Source organism: Solanum lycopersicum, chromosome 1 (assembly GCF_036512215.1).
Source record: "Solanum lycopersicum chromosome 1, SLM_r2.1".
NCBI classification, from domain to species: domain Eukaryota; kingdom Viridiplantae; phylum Streptophyta; class Magnoliopsida; order Solanales; family Solanaceae; genus Solanum; species Solanum lycopersicum.
The window spans coordinates 26,918,768-26,932,090 of record NC_090800.1 but is presented as its reverse complement, the minus strand read 5'-3'; positions in this window follow the sequence as shown (position 1 = coordinate 26,932,090).

The following is a 13,323-nucleotide window of genomic DNA, read 5'->3' as shown; positions in this document are numbered from 1 at the left end:
CTTGAACTGTTCCATTCTTTCTGTGCTTGCAGCTGTTGTGTAAGTTCTTAGAAAGTGATAACTACTTCTTTTCATGGAGCAACATGATCTGTCAATTTAGTGTTGAGGTTTATTGTTTCATGCTCTAACGGTTGAGATCTTCAATTCAGTTTTCTTCCTAAGTAGAACGGTTCACTTCACTCTTGTCAACACTTCTTTACTAGTGTGGATTTTGTTGCGATATTTGTTTTTATCGAGATGCTTATGTTCTTTTGTGATCCAACCGATGAAATCTCCATTATTATAGACAACACTTGAAAAGTGTATCAAAACTCAATCATGTTCTTCTTATCGCTGTAACACATTAATGTACTTCTCGTGTTCTAGCTACTTACAATCTCTGATTTCTTTTTAGATTTTATAGTATGGCTTGGGTGTTCATCCCTCTGTGGACCATGTTTTTCTATTTTAGTGCTTGCACTACAATCTGATTGTTAGAGATCAGCCGGTATCATGAACAGGGCACTCACTTTGCAATCATATTTTGTTTGGCATCTCTAGTGATCTCTCCTGTGTGGTATTTTTACACTTACCTATTATGTTCTTCTTGTGTAGGTAATTGTTGGTCTTCAAGAGCATGAGCTTCAACTCAGATTTTCTTCCTAATAAGAAGGTCCCATTTCTCTTGTCGTGTGGAAGTTCTCAAGAAAGATAATATTCTCACTAGTGTGTGTTGTACTATGCTGCCATGATGTTTCTAGAGTAGATGCTTTTTCTTCTTGGATTTATCCAAATGATGATAATATCTCTTATTCTTAAAGACAGGTGAGAAGTACTCAAGCTCAATTTTGTATCTTCTTATAGCCCGAGGATATACTCCTACTGCAGTTCTCGTGCTACATGGTCTCCCGGTTCTATTTTCTTATGTTTATCCTGCCACTTGATTTTAGTTGTTTGGCTGCATGTTTGTAGACCGCATGGTGACCATGAGGGGATCAGATTTGGTATTTTGGAGTGTTTTCTCACAATGTGTCCTTTCCTTGTGCATCCTATTTATCTACCATTTTGGTGCTTGCGCTTGCACTGAGATTTGGATATCACTAGGCACTGACAAGGGAGTTACACAATCTTGTCTGTCACCTGTAGTGATCTCTCTTATGTTGAACGGATTTTGCACCTTCAACTCTAATTGTTCCCTTCTTTTTGTTCGTTATGTCATTGGGTCTTACAAGACCAGTGAATTCTTCCTTTCATGGAGTAGCCTGGTTTGTCTTAGCATCGAAATTTTCTTTAGTACAGGCTTCGTATTAGTACCTAGCTCGTCAGTTAAGTTTTCTTCCCTAGTCATATAGATCCCGTTATCTCGCTGGCTGAAGTGTCTTTAAGAAGAAGTTCCCAATTATGATAACTCTCTCCACAAGTGCATTTTCATCTTTAAGTCTAGATGCTTATGTTTTGCGATGATTCAACTGGTGAGCTATCTTATGGTGTGGATTTCTGGTAAGTACTCGCTATGTTCTGGATTATTCCATCATCTCTCTTTTTGTGCTCTTACTTCTTATCTTCTCTTCTTCAATTTTGTTTTAGCTTCATCACGCCTGTTTGAGTTCTATCTACTCGAAGGATGTATATACATAGTCAATAGTATTGGAGGATTAGATTTGGAAATTTTAAAGCTTAGTGTTAAATATGGTCGTTCATGTGGTTGAACTGCAATTTGAATATCTTTAGGGCTTTGAGAAAAAATGGGTGTTTCTGAATGTTTGCACTTAAATGTTTTTCCTGTGCTTGTAGTTGTGTTCTTAAAGATCTAATTTCATCTTTTCGTGGAGAAGCTTTTGTTGATTATGTTGAGGTTTCATTTGGTTTAAGCTTGTGTAAGTGTTTGGTTTTCAGTTCGATTTTCTTCTCTAATTAGTATTTTATCTTTTCTCACCACTCTTTTCAAAGTTGTGCTCTTCAAGTAATTAGTTGAACTTATAATTTTACATCTCTATTGAGAACTGTACATGGCCATCATTCAATTTCTGGTTCTTTATTAGGTGCAGCATCTGCACCATACTCACTGAAATTTCAGAATTATTATTGTTAGGTAAATGAAGCCTTTTTTTAAGATGTCTCCCCTATCAATTTTTTTAAATGTGTGCATTATGTTCAGACATTCAATCATTTGACAAGCTGCTTCGAAGTATTAGCTGTTATGCAAAACTTTAATATAAAAAGGGAACTCTTGCACACTTTTTTCCCCGTAAAGAATTTCCTTCTGAACAGACTTTGCACCAAAGACACCAATTCATTGAATCCAGAACAGATCATATACAGTCTTTATGTATTTATATCACAAAAGTAACTATTGTTTTCTGTGTAGAAGATCTTTTCATGAGATACCCTTGTAATTCCATTGCATATCAGATCATTGTGCAAGTTTGAAATGTGTTCTTCTATATACTCTTCTAGGATGAGCTTTGTACTATTTTCTTGATATGGTTGAAATTGCCAATGATTATAGGAAACTGTTGTTCTGTCATTCTCCGTGTTCTTAATGTATGTTTAATCAAATGTCACTTCACTGATTGTATGTTTCCTATAATGTTGCTTAGGGCATCTCAAACCGTGCACTCTATTTTACTATCTAAATATAGAGTTCTCTATTTTTTTAGACAATCAATTCCAATCTAATTCTCCATTTTACTCTCTAAAAAGAGAAATTTATTCTCTCTCCTCAATATTATATTATTATTTCTATTGCAATTTCATTTCTTATTTCATAATATAATTTCATTCTTTCATTTTTTAAAATAATCACCCTATATTATTTTTGTGTAATATAAATTATTATTTATAAAGTCTTTATTTAGTATAAAATTATATTTTATTCTAAATTTTAAAGAACTACGAATAGTTGAAAAAAGAAATCAAGTACAACCGCAATCGCAAGCACAACAATTCCCTAGATCATACACTATTTTTTCGAATATAGTTAAATTTTAAAATGACCTACCGGATTACTAAATTATTATCGTGATTTTAAAAATCATTATGTTATGTATTGTATTGTTATCTTATATTTAAATTATTGTGTCGTGTATTATATTGTTAAATTAAAAATTACATTTTATCATTTAAATTTTGTACATACTTTATAGTGAAAATCAATAAGGATAATAATATCAAATTATCTCTTAAAGTGAAAAAAATTGATAAAAAATATATTTAAATATCTTCATTTAGGATTAAAGTAGTATCTACTAAATAATATACCTTTTAAAATGTTATATCATATTTAAAAAGAATTACGAACATTAGAAATATATTTAATAGCCTTATATGAAAAATAAAATGTTAGTTACAAATAGTAGAAATAATATTAAAATACTGAAAAAGTGAAATAGAGAGGTGAATAGTAGTTCTCCAAACAAGGAGAACTACTATTCATCTCCCTATAAATAGAGAATAAAGAGCTTTTTAGAGAGTGATTGGAGATCCAATTCTCTATTTTACTCTCCAAATATAGAGAATGGAGAGTAAAATAGCGTGGGATTGGATATGGTCTTAACAGATAATTTATTCAACTAATGTCACTTCACATATCTATCACTGGTGGTTTCTTCACTCCGTTCTCGTCAAGTTCTGTTACCAGACATAATTAATTCCTTGTTTCAGAAATCGTTCCGTGCTCCTTGGGTTTCTTATATTGATGAGTGATTAGGAACGTTGCACAAGTGAAAACAAGATCTTCTAAGAAACCCCACCAAAACCAAGTTTAGACAGTTTTGAAAAGTGGTGCTACTATCTTGGACTTTATTCATCAACTGAAGCTCTCCATTCACCTATCTTTACATATGGTTGTTATACTTTAGTTATCATATGGGTATAGACGAATTTCCATCTTTATCATTTTCCCTTGAATTATATATGAGTCTGTTTACCTGTGCTTTAATTTTCTCTGTTGCATCATTAGGGCAATACTTTGGCAAAGAGGTATCCGACTATGATTTCAGGCATTCAGGTTCTTAGGAATTATTATATTTTTCCATTTGTGTTGGGGTTCTGATAGTTTAGTCGTATCGAGAATAGATAATTTTCAATTCAGTTTTTTCCCTTATGACTCCTTTGTCTTTGTAATAACTAATATTGTATGGAAGTTTCTCAATTAGGACATATTTTCACTAATGTGTCTTGTATTATTCTTCCATGAAGTTCATAGTACACACACTTGTGTTCTTTGATGATCCAATGATGAGGTCTCTTACTCTCTTATGCTATGGACAGCTGATAAGTACTTGACCAACTCTAGATCTTTTGGGAGTGGCGTAAAATGCTTCTTACATCTTTTTTTTTAGCTACTAATATTCTCTGCTTCCATTTTCTTCGTTATCAGACTTTTTGTGGTTCTGTGGTTGGGTTGACCATGGGCGTTCAGATTCGTAAATTTAAACATTTAGTTAATCGACATGTGATCCTTTACCACTTTTTGGTCTTTAATGCAATATGGATATTGTCCGGGCTTCGATGAAAGGGTTTTTTTCGGTCTCGTCTATGGAATCTCTAGTGATTACTTAGGTGTTTTGGGTTTTCCATATTTGCTTTTAAGTGTACTATTCTTTTTGTTGTTGTTGCAGAACACAACCATTGGCTGCAGGGCAGTGAATACGTAGTGTTCGTGTTTGTTCGTTTGTGTTGAGGTTTATTAAGTGAAGTTTATGAGTATCGAGATTCTCGTTTTATTCCCTAATGTTTCGTGTTTGTCAAAACTATTGTTTAGTAAAGAGGGATTCAACTATAATTTCAGGCATTCAGCTTCTTAGGAGTTCTTTTAAAATTTCTTTTGTAATCATGTTACGGTAAGAACTGTCTTCTTACTTCCCTCCCCGTCATATGAGGAGTTGTTAGTTGGCTGCCTCCGCCAGATTGTTAGGGATGTTGATAGTGGATCAAGGTATGTCTGATTTTTATTAGGTCTTGCATACTGTGATAATAAGAATGTTCTGTAAATTTTGATTACATGATCTTAGGGGTTTCACAAAGTTGTAATTGTCTTTTGTGGGTGTAGAGTTGATATTTCTACTTCATGTAGTACTCAACTGCTTCATCCCACTGCCCTCTATAAACATCCCTTCTTGGTCAGAATAAGGAGGGTTAGCACCTTGAGTTCTTTCCTCCTTCCATTTGTCTTATCTCATCCGGTGGGATTTCTGTTTTCTCTAGGTTCCAGTTGTCCAAATTTTGCCTAAATGTGCCAAATAACTTGAGTAGGGTATTTCTCTTTAAGCACTACTTGTCCAATATCACCAGATAACTTTGAATCCGGCACTTCCCTTAAGATCTTTTTGTTTGAATTAGACGCTCAATAATTATCAGCTCAAAGATGTTGCTTTGGAGTAACATGCGAGTCCGGCTTTCTTCCTCTTTTCTCTCAAGTTCTTGTAGCTATTTTGATAGAGATAGGACTAAAGGACTTTATTGGCTAAAATACACAATGTTAGTTCAATGGATTTACATTCCTTAAAGGGAGGAAGTTCGGAGGATGATAAACGGGTTCTTGTGGATCATGTTAAATAGAAAAGGTCGAAGTATGATATGGAGTATGTTAAACAGTAAAGGTCATGGTGTGATCACGTGCATTCCTATTTTTGCATTGACCTATTCTAGTCATCTTTGCATGTTGAAAATATTTTACCATCTAGAATGGATTAACATTAGAAGTTCTTCTGGTTATTCTAAGTGGGGGGGTGGGTGTTCAACTATGCTTGAGTGTTCTAGTCACTCTCTACTGTATAATGTGCTTTATCCTAGAATGTGTATTAATTTATTATTCTATGTGCACCTTGCACTATATGGGAGGATGAGTCTTCTATTAAGGCGGGAGTATAGGTGATTGAGTGTTAATTATAATAAGAACGGAACGTTCTCAAAATAATTTTCTCCTCTCACATGTATGAAATGCAGTTACTGAATGTAGGTGGTCTATGGGTAATATAAGTGTGACGTAGATTTCTGTTTGGGGTTGTTATGATCATTTGAGTCTCTCTTTCTTTTTCTTATCTCACATACTTATTTGTTCTGTTTTGGTTTGGGATTGGAATTTGCGGATTAGTATCTTGGATGTGATAAAGCTCATGTTTCAGGAAGCGAGGACATTATTTTTCTAAAAACATGGACTTATGGAAGTTTAATTCCCGAAGAAACACTTGATAAAGCACCTTGAAATTTGGAAGATGCGAGAACAGGAAAAGTCCAAGATGTTAGGATTAGAAATAAGCAGGTGTAAACGCAGAAGCTAGCAATGCAAACATCGAAAGACCATAAGTAAGAAGACAACAAGAAATATACCAAAAGACACATAGATTTAAAGTGGTTCGGTCAATCGACCTATGTCCACAAAGGAGATGAGCAATCCATCATAAATATGAGAGTACAAAATACAGAGGGAAACAACCTCAACCAATTCACTCAGAATACATGGAGGTTCACACAAGTGATAACGTATCAAGCTTGTGACCCACAAATTTTCCCTCTAACCAAAATTCTCAAAGCCCTTAAGACTAAATTGTGAATGCTGATTAAGTTAGAAGGAACATGTCTCTATTTATAGAGTCCTAAACCTTTTCCTACAAGAAAAGTTTTAGTCAATCCAAAACCTTTTCCTAAAAGGAAAACCTATCTATGGTAAGAAATTTAGGGCAAATAAAACCCAACAAACCTCCCCCTTGGCCTGAATTTCTGACAAAATAAATTTGTCCACATTTTTGACATAATCTTCAACAACTTGCTTCTCCTCTCCATAATCTCCTTTGCAAAATTTATGTCTCAACACAAAGAATCTCTCTAAAACAATTTCTCCAACAAAATCTTCATTACTGTCAAAAAGGTTACTACTAGAACTACACCGCCAAGATGAACACATCTTTCTAACCTGGTTCAATCATCGATTATCGAACCACTGAACTTTACTCCATCATTGAATCTAGCTCTGATACCACTTGTTAGGATCGTAAATAAGCAGGTGTAAATGCGGAAGCTAGCAATGCAAATATCGAAAGACCACAAGTAAGAAGACAATGACAAATATACCAAAAGACACAAAGATTTAACGTGGTTCGGTCAATCTACCTACGTCAACAAAGGAGATGAGCAATCCACCATAAATATGAGAGTACAAAATACACAGGGAAACAACCTCAACCAATTCACTCAGAATACATGGGAGGTTCACACAAGTGATAACGTATCAAGCTTGTGACCCACAAATTTTCCCTCTAACCAAAACTCTTAAAGACCTTAAGACTAAATTTTGAATGTTGATTAAGTTAGAAGGAACATGCCTCTATTTATAGAGTCCTTAACCTTTTGCTACAAGAAAAGGATTAGTCAATCCATAACCTTTTCCTACAAGGAAAACCTATTTATGGTAAGAAATTTAGGGCAAATAAAACCCAACCTGATATATAAGAGTAGTAGTTACTGGTCCAAAAACATTATATGAGGGTACATATTATTCTCTCTTTGTGAAAACACTTTGTTGCTCCTGAACTGGAGAATCTATTTTTTGGATATTATATATACTTTTAATTGTTGAAGTTGCTATGCAATTGTGGAGTTCGCAAATGCAACTTCTTCATGGTATGAGATGTATGATAGAATTGATTTTGAAGTTGTGTTGGTTTATTTGATGCTACATTTCTGTTTAGGGAACCCCTGTAACTCCGATTGTTAAATCAGGCAGTCCCAAGCCTAGATTATGGAAGAGGGAAGGTGTGTAGGTATGAAATTAGTTGTCTGTTCTTTTTATTTAATATAATTGTTTGTGGGGTTACATATAATCAGAGTGGCTCCCTTCTCACTTGTAGAAACACTTTTTAGTGTGTTTTTTTGTTTCCACATTTGTTATGTTATAATCTTGATGCTACTTATGTTCTTTGGTTATCCAACTGGTGAGGATCTCCATGGTTATGGACAAGACATGATAAGTTTATTGAAATTCAACTGTGTTCTTTTGAAGGCCCTGTAAAGCACTCCTATTCTTTTCGTGATATTGCTACTTACCTTCTCTTGTTTTGTTTATCCTACTGATTGATTTAGTTTTGTTGGATGAATGTATGTAGGCCACATGGTAGTAGTAAGAGGACAACAATTGGATAGTTAGTGTGAATACCTGTGGACCATGTTTCTTACCATTGTGTTGCTTGCATTACAATCTGCATATTGGATATCACTAGGTAGCAAGAAAAAGGTGTTTTGCAATTTTATCTTGTTTTGCATATGTTAGAATAAGAACAAGTTTTTCCTAGTTAGAATAGGAATTGAAGAAGAATAGAAATATGAATCCTAGGTGGAAAAGGATTCCAATGAAGTGTCTATAAATAAGGTCTCAATGTAACAATGTAAAAATACAATTGAATAATACTCTTCCCATATATTTCTCACATGGTATCACAGCATTGGGAGAACTTCAAGTCACCGCGTTCAAATTTCGGTGACAACATTGGGACTGATTTGTGTCATCTTTTGTTTTGAAGGTTTTGTACAAAAGACTACACCGTCAGGAGGATCAGGAAGCTTATGAGACAAAACCCCAACAAGACTCATCTGAAAATAACCTCTAAGCGCCCCCACACCCCAATCGGAGTTGGAAATTTTCCTGCGAAATCTGTTCACACGTGAGTGCTGCTCTGGTAATTTTTTTTGAGCAATTTTCTTCCATTAGGTCGCCCAGTATTTCCAACCAGAACCTGGGCAGTTTTTTCAAGATTTGATCACTCGAATTAGGCTTCCGGTGATTTTTCAAGCAATTTTCAACTAGTTTCTAGTGAATTCAGATTCTTCAGGCTACTGTAGGTGGATTCCGGCAGTTTCCAGCAAGTTTCTTACTCTATTCCAACAAAATTTCGAAAAATGTCTTTGGGGTGTGTTCTTTTTGGCACCAAAAATACATGGATTGGAAGTTAAAGCCTTAAAATCACTTTAGAACCAATGGAAAGTTCAAACTATTTAGCTTGGGCTTCTTCAATTGAGTTGTGGTGCAATGGTTAAGGTTTTTAATATCACTTAGCAAACAATCATTGTGTTGTAGATGAAAAGACAAAGTCTAGTGACGATGGTGCAAAAGTTGAAGAACAACGGGAGAAAGTAGATGCACAATTACATAGTCCTCTTTGGCGCTCTATTGGTTCTAAAGTTGATGCACTTGTTTCACCAATTCAAGACATGTTATTTAGTTTGGGAAAAGACACGTGCTTTCCACAATAATGACATATCTCAATTCTATGATGTGATATCTCGGATGACCAACTTTAGGAAACAGGAATCCAATATGTCTACATAAACATTGATGCCCATCAATACAAACGTAGAAAATAAACAAGAGCAAATGCATACATTGTTGCTAGTTCTTACACTTGTTGGACTTCTTCCCTGACCAGAACTTTGTACATGACCTGATTCTAGCCAGTCCTACAATTCCCTCAATTCATGTATTATTCTCTCGTCTTCTTCATGTTGTTGCACCTCTCATTCACAAAGATGTTTCATCACCCATTGTTGACTCTTCTATTCTCGCATCTCAAACAACAGAAAAGCGTACATACCAGTCTATGGAGAATCGGTAAGGGGGAGGGCATTGTGGGAAACCTCAATCAAAGTGTAGTCATTGACATAAACCTGGATACACTCGTGACATTTGTTATATTTTGCATGGTCCACCACCCAGTTATGAGCCTATGTTCTAAAGGAATATAATGAGTTCCTTCGAAATCGCGCAAGTAAACATACATCTCCACTAGTAGAATATGGTGCTAAACTTAACCAACCATCCAATAGTGCTCATATTTCTCAGACAGAATATGATGAGTTTCTTTTTGTATCGTGCAAACATGCAAACCTCTCCACAAGTGGTTTCGGTTGCACAACCTGTTGTTTGTTGCGGGTAATTCATTTGCTTGTGTGTCACAATCTATTACTCTTGGAACATGGGTCATGGACTTAGGGTCTTCTGATTATATCTCTTGTGATAAATCACTTTTATCTGATATTGTTTATTCACAATCTCTTTCGGGTATTACTTTAGCTAATGGGATCCAGACAAAACCAAAAGGAGTTGGAAAAGACTAACGCCTATCTTATGTTACCCTATACTCGGTATTTTATGTCCTTAGTTTTCCTTTTAATCTAGCATATGTTAGTCATTGGACGAAAGCCCTACATTGTTGCATAATTTTTTTCAATGATTTTTTCCACATGTAGGATCGCAGTACGGAACAGATGATTGGAACAGGACATGAATCACAAGACCTTTACTATCTTACCTCTTAAAATTCCTTAACAGCATGCTCCGTTCTAGATTCCCTAGATCTAATTCACAAACGTTTAGGGCATCCTAGTCTATTCAAGCAACAAAAGATGGTGTCGGTTTTGTCTAGTTTTCTACAATAGATTGTGAGTCGTCTCAACTCGAAAAATACACTCGTGGTGCATTTTCTTATAGTACTGAGGGTCGTTCATACTTTATTTTTTATTAGTTCATTATGATATTTCGGGTCCTAGTAGAGTCAGTTTCACCTTAGGATTTTGTTATTTTGTTATTTTCATTGATGATTATTCCAAACGTACTAGGGGTTTTTTAATGAGAGATGATTCTGAGTTATTTTCTATTTTCAAAAGTTTCTTTAGTGAAATACAGAATAAGTTTGAGGTTTTTATTTGTACTTTTCATAGTGATAATGCCTTAGAATACTTATCCTCTCAATTTCAAGAGTTTATGACTCGACAAGCCATTATTCACAAGACTACTTGTCCATACACCCCTGAACAAAATGGTGTAGCTGAAAGAGAAAACCAACATCTTTTTGAGACCGCTCATACTCTTCTCCTTGAATCCAATGTTCCACTACATTTTTGGGGAGATGCAGTTCTTACATCTTGTTATTTGGTAAATAGAATTTCTTCTTCTTCTATTCAGAATTAGGTTCCACATTCCATACTGTTTCCTCAGTCACATCTCTATCCTTCCCCCCCCCCCACTGTGTCTTTGGGAGCACATGCTTTGTTCATAGCTTAGCCCAAAAAAAGACAAACTAGCTCCTCGTTCCCTCAAATGTATCTCTGTTGGGTACTCTCGAGTCCAAAAAGGGTATCAATGTTATCCACATGATCTTCATCGATACGTTATGTCCACTGATGTTACATTTTTTAAATCTCAGTCTTTCTGTGCATCTTCTAATCATCGTGATGTATCTATGTTCTTAACCATACCTTAAGATTTACATGTGCCAAACTTTGAGGAATCTAAAGTTACTTATACATCTCCAGTTTTAGTGTCACCACTACTAAATTATCATCGCCTTACATGTACAACTCTAGTCCAAGATGCTTTATGTCCCGCGCCACACCATGCTCCTACTAAGGAGTTGCCTCCACCTATCCCACCATTTGCACTTCCAAAAGTTACACAATCCACTCGAAATACTAACCCACATAATACCTTCTTAAGTCATCATTGTCTATCATCACCCTATTTTGCCTTTGTGTCGCCTTTGTCCTCTGTTTCCATTCTTAAGACTACAGGTGAAGAACTTTCTCATTCTAGATGGATCTATGCTATGGTATATGAGATGTCTGCTTTAAATAAGAGTGGTACTTGGGAACCTGTGTCACTTCCAGTAGGTAAATCTACTGTTGGTTGCCTTTGGGTTTATGTAGTCAAAATTGGTAAAGACATTCAGGTTAATCGTTTTAAGGCTCGCCTTATTGCCAAAGGGTATACTTAGATATTTTAGCTAAATTATAGTGACACTTTCGCTCCTATGGTTAAAATAGCATTTGTTCGTCTTTTTCTATCTATGGTTTTCGTTCGTCATTGTCCTCTTTATCAGTTTGAAATTAAGAATGCTTTTCTGCATGCTGATTTTGAGGAAGAAGTCTATATGGAGCAACAACATAGTTTTGTTGCTCAGGGGATTTTAGTAGCCTTGTTTGTCGATTGCGTAGGTCACTGTATGCTTTGAAAGAGTCTGCTCGAGCTTGGTTTGGGAAGTTCAGCACAGTAATTATGGAGTTAGGCATGATTTGCAGTGGAGCTGATCAATCTGTGTTTTATCAACATTGTGCATTAAGTAGATGTATCTACTTGGTTGTTTACGTTGATATTGTTATAACTGGTAATGATCAAGATGGTATCACTGATTTAAAGCAACATCTTTTTACGCACTTTAAAACTAAAGACCTTGGAAAATTGAAGTATTTTCTAGGTATTGAGGTTGCTCAATCCAGATCAGGTATCATTATTTCAAAGGTATGTATTCCTTAGACATTCTTGAGGAGCAAGGAATGATGGGATGTAGACCTATTTACACTCCTATGGATCCGAATGTTAAACTTCATCTGGGACAGGGGGAGCCACTTAGTATTCCTAAAAGGTATAGATGGCTTGTTGGAAAGTTAAATTATCTCACAGTGATTAGACTTGACATCTCTTTTCCCGTAACTGTTGTAAGTCAGTTTATGACTTCCCCTTGTGATAGTCATTGAAAAGTAGTTGTTCGTATGCTTCGATATATAATGTCAACTCTCGGTAAAAGACTGCTCTTTCAGGATGAGGGCCATGAACATATCATTGGATATACACACACTGATTAGGCAGTATCACCCTCTGACAGACGTTCCACTTATGGATATTGTATTTTATTTGGAGGTAATTTGATTCATGAAAGAGTAAGAAACAGAATTTGGTTGCTCAATCTAGTGTAGAATTATAATATCGAGCAATGTCGACAACAACTTGGATGCTAGTTTGGCTCAAGCAGTTGCTGGGAGAACTAAAATTTGGCAAAATAGATAAGGTGGAACTTGTGTGTGATTTTCAAGCGACTCTTCATATCGCATGAAATCTAGCGTTTCATGAAATAACTAAGTTCATTGAGATTGAATGTCACTTAGTCAGAGAAAAGATACTATCGGGAGATATTGTTATAAAATTTGTGAAGTCAAATGATCAGCTTGGAGATATGTTCACCAAGTTTCTCACATGTCCTCATATAAATTACATCTGCAACAAGCTACGTACATATGATTTCTATGCACCAGCTTGAGGGGTAATGTTTGAATAGGAACAAGTATTTCCTACTTAGAATAGGAATAGGAATCCTAGTCGGAAAAGGGTTCCAAAGTAGTGCCTATAAATAGGGTCTCAATGTAACAATGTAAATACATAATTGAATAATATTCTTCCCATATGTTTCTCACAGCATATCTAGTAATCAAAATAACAAGACCTCTGGTTTTCATTTACACCTGAGAAGTACCCAAACTCAATTTTAGAGACGGTTGATGATTTTTAGTTATATGAAG